The sequence below is a fragment of the Phalaenopsis equestris genome, unplaced genomic scaffold, assembly GCF_001263595.1.
Source record: "Phalaenopsis equestris unplaced genomic scaffold, ASM126359v1 Scaffold000224, whole genome shotgun sequence".
In the NCBI taxonomy this organism is placed as follows: Eukaryota; Viridiplantae; Streptophyta; class Magnoliopsida; order Asparagales; family Orchidaceae; genus Phalaenopsis; species Phalaenopsis equestris.
Genome location: NW_018164666.1, coordinates 3,966,734 through 3,971,681, shown reverse-complemented (window position 1 = coordinate 3,971,681; position 4,948 = coordinate 3,966,734).

The window sequence follows — 4,948 nt, the reverse complement described above, 5'->3', positions numbered from 1 at the left end:
ATATATATATATATATTAATCCTAATTTGTTAATACACCTAATAAATAAATAGGATGTAAATTGGGGGTTATCGAGGGACAAAAGGACAAAGGAGAGAGAAATGAACAATAATCCCTTGTCTCTCATATTCGTTTTCTTCATTTCATTGCAATCATTTTATAGGTTTTTGTGGAATTTCTGTATACTCCTAATTTGTTCTGACGTGTATTTTGGATAGCCTCATTTGATCCTAAAGTCTCTCTTCTTTGAGCTTGAGAATGGCATGTGGTAAGGTTTTGAGGCAACCAAAATTCGATATTCTTATAACGTATTTTATTTGATTATGCTCATTTTTATACAAAACAATGCTTTATATACATATATAAAATAATATTATCTGATATTGCGAGAGCATACGTGCTGCCTTTTAGTGTACGGGAATCATTGCATTAGTTCCCATTGCCTTTATAATACATACCTAATGCCAGAAGATCAATTAAGTATCAGCTGAGTGGCCTCCAGAATATCTTGATAAGGATGTCCATTTAATTATTTTCTTAAACACTTAACTAATGCAAGAAAAACAATTATATAACAGCATAGTGGAACAATGATCATCATCATTAAATCACTCCAACAAAATTGATTATTTTAGCTGTGATCATATCAAATTTATTAAACTTCTTAAAAAGGAGGAGAAAAAGGATAGCTTTTAGGTCACCAAATGTCATATTGGATTAGGTTAGGTTCAGACTTTATGAGAAGGAGAGAGAAATGGTGATGGCCATCAAATAGGCAACTTATAAGATTGGTGTGGCTTTTTCAATTTTTTTTCTTATCTCCATGGAGGCATGAAATTTGCATTATTGGTAGCTAGAATTTATATATGTGATAATGCCTAGATAATTTTTCAAGTAAAGAGTGGAACTTGAGGCAATAAAGAAGCAAAAAATGAGGTTGATTTGCCTCAATTTAAGTGAATGTTGTCCAAATAAACATGGAATGACACAATCAACATGAAGATATGTTACAGAGCAATTCAATTCATGAATTTCTAGACCACCAGGATGGAGGCTCAAATAGAAAGAAAAAAAATAAGTTGAATATATACAACTTTGTCAGACCAGTGTCATTTAATTTTCATGAATACTTGCTCATGAGAGCAAAAGTTGAATGTCATAACTAACGAATCCTTGCATTTCAAAATTGTTAGTTTTTCATTGACATCAACTCTGAGCTCATCGTTTTTGTTGTTTATTGGCCCATAATTTCTTCAATTTGTAGTTACTTCAACTTTCAAACCAACCATTATCACCATCTTTGAGCTTGCCATGAATATCTTATATTTTTATAGCTACCAATCAAGACTTTCCATTTTATTCACTTTCTAGAATATTATTTTCATTGACTATGGGCCTTTCCATCACCCTTTGGTTTATATAAGGCTCCACCATATGTTTATTGTTGACATTCTCTTTGCATAAACCAAGTCGCCACTCCCTAAGTATGCTATATTGGCTAACTTTGAGGCTACCAGAATCACAACATTTAAGTTTGTGACATAAATCTTCTTTTGATACCATTAGGTTTTCAATTGTCATCATGCTCAGACTATCCATTATAAACATATATTACCATATCTCATAATCAATTCATTAATATGAATCATATTTTATGAAAATTTTGTTTATCTTTATGCTCTAATATGGGCATTTGCATATAATTATTTTACACATAGAATTGTAATATCTAGCATCACATTGTAATCGATAATCAAACTTTGGTGTGTATAGAGATATTACAGCTCAAGCAAATGCCACGAAGAGATGCTAAAATTTGGTGAAAATTTTTAAATAAAATTAATTTAATGCAAAAATTAATTCAATGTAAATCATTAATTGATACTTGAACAAATTTATTTATGATATGAGTATACCCTAAGAGCCATGCAATTATTTTGAGCAATTGGTTTATTCTACATGTTCTCTTTTGTGTTTCTTTAATTCTATGTATTATAATTTAAAAATAATCCCTAAAAGTCTTCCCCATGATATATGCCTATAACCCATAGTAAAATAAAGAGAGAGAGAGAGAGAATTTTATAGTAATAACAAATCGATGTTTCTTGATTTCTATCACAATCAGCATATTCAAGTAATTTGGTAAACAAAAAACACCATAATATATCAATCAAATTATCATAACAAATGATAAAAGTGTATGAAAGTTTTATCTTTTGTTATAAGGATGACTCTTTGGTTCACATAAGGAGATGTTGCTCATTTTTGTAAATAGAAGAAGAGTAATGGTTATAACATTAATTGTTAATCCTTTGTAAGGCTATATATAACTAGTTGGGCTTCAAATTAAGGAAAAGCTAAGATAGTATGTAGTATTTCTTCCTTGCCTCTTAATACTTACACTGTGATAGTTTTATTATTATTTATCAAATTTAAATAAAGTGTAATATCTCAATGCACCTTCCTTGATAGTTAATGTAATATTTCGATTTCTATTTAGCTGTAGATATACATGGATCTCATTAAATTATGTAAACTTTGTGTGTTTTTGTACTTATCTATTTTTTGTGATTGTTACCCATCTTTAAGTTATTATTTTAACCTAACAATTGTGATTAAAGCCAAGTGGAGAAAACTTTTAAATCAAAGTAATGATGAAGACTAAAATTAGTTATGGTCTATAGTTTAACTATTACTAGATGTAAATACAGGACCCCCTCTACCATGGAAGAAGCCACCCACCATTGAAAGTGATAAATATGTCATTTATTGATCAAGAGAAGGAATTAAGGAATATGCAACACTTGAAAGATATCCTTATGCATCTGACAATGAGTGTCATATTCAACATCCTCAACGAATAACTAATGCAAACATGATGAAGACACTATCAAACATATAATAAAAAATAAATATGTGATTTATATGGTACATATTATATATTAGTTCTTTAATATTAAAATTTATGAAGAAGTCTTTATTATTAAGAAATTGAGTACTTATTAATTTCGCTCTACAACCATTAACTTCGGTAAAGAAATTCATGCCTTGAGTTTGATTTCATAAATACTCAAGGTTTTGTGAAGTCATAACTATTATTGAACTTATGGAATTATTAAAATAAAGCTTGAAGAAACAAAGACCTTAGGATTAATAAAGGAATTTAACTATTTGAGAAGGGTGAAAATTCATGTTTATTTTGAAAAGTGATAAAAGGAGAATGCCTTGAAATAAAAGCAATTATCGATGCAAAGATTTACAGTTGTCCAACACTATGGCGGGTTGACAAACATATTGTAAGATTTGCTTATAAAGAATACTAATAAGGTAAAAAATTGAAGGAATAAATAATGAATATTGTTATAGAATGCATTGAAGATGTAATGATTATTCATGATGATAGCCTAGTATGATTATGAAAGTTATACTAAAGTGCAGCTTTACTTTCCTCATCTTACAAAGAACTAATGATATTTACTCTATGAATAATTATGAAAAAATAAATCTTATGGACAATGATTCTTAAGTATCATCATAATTATTGATGTGATACGTGAAATTAGATAATGGAACATTCGATAATTTTCACAAAGTAAAGCATTTTATGGCCTTGAGAGAAACATGATTTCGATACGACACCACATTTAATTTTGAAACCTAAAATTTAGTTTAAAAAACCTTGGTGGTTAGTTGAGAAAATAATATTGATCTCTTTACAACACCACAAAAGTGGGAATAATGTGGGACATAATAAGCTCAAACTAAAGTACAAATAATTCACATCAATGATAGGTCATATAAGGAAGATAAACCAAGAATCATCTCTTCTTAAGATATTTTCTTATATTTAAAATTTATTGAATTCTTTATAGAGCTTATTCTTAAGAAAGCAAACATGAATCATTCTCTCAAAGACTAGAAAATAAGCTATAAACCCAAAAAACAAGTGAAGCTAGTTCACATTGATGTGTAAGGTTCATCTACCATTACATCCATAAGAGGCTCAATGTTATGAAAATTTCAAAATGATTGTTAGTAGATTATTTATTGAGAAAAAATTTATCATGTTTGCTAGATCAAGAAATCAAATGATTTGACTAAGAAAATACTAGTCCTAAAATCAAATGCCAATAGCTTAGAAATGGTCGTTATTTTGATGGGATGACATAAGAAAATACTTGGTGCTCCTCTCAATGAAAGGTGGCAAATCTAGTCTTTAAAAAAAATCAATATATTTAATTTGTTGTGTCATCATAGCTCATAACATTGGGTTGACTAAAGAAGTCTTCAATTATCTTTCTCATATTTGTACTAGTCAAAATATTAGAGACAAGTTTGACCAAAAATCTAAGGAGTGCTGCTTCATTGTATATAACATTGATTATTTTGATTATAGGTTTTAGGATATTAAAATAAGAAAATCATTAGAATTAAAAAAAATTATTTTCAATAAATCTATAATGTAAAAGTAAAGTAACATTGGAGAAGAAATATCCATCACAAAGCAAGTTAAATCAAAAGAGTCCACTAATATTTATGAAAAAAAAAAGCAACCCAACTGATTGAATTCAATCTGAGTCTAACACCCTTATAAGTCGAGAGATTCCAAAAGGACTTCAAAGTCCTATAAAATTTAATCTCTATCTCTATAAAATTTGATTCCTATGACACAATAGAACTTGAATTTTATGGAAACATCCTACATTCAAGAATTCATCTTAGTGGTAGCTAATAAGAAAAAAATGTTGAACTATCTTTTCAAAAAATTGTGCTTAGATATTAACTAAGATATATCTAGCGGAAAAAAAACCTGCAAAATAAATGGATTTATAAAGTAAAAAATTTAACTAGTAAAAAGTAGCAGTGAAAGGTTTTTAATAAAAGGTGTTAACTCCACTAAAAATTTATCTCCATTGATTAAATCAGTTATACCATTAGTGTTAAGCAT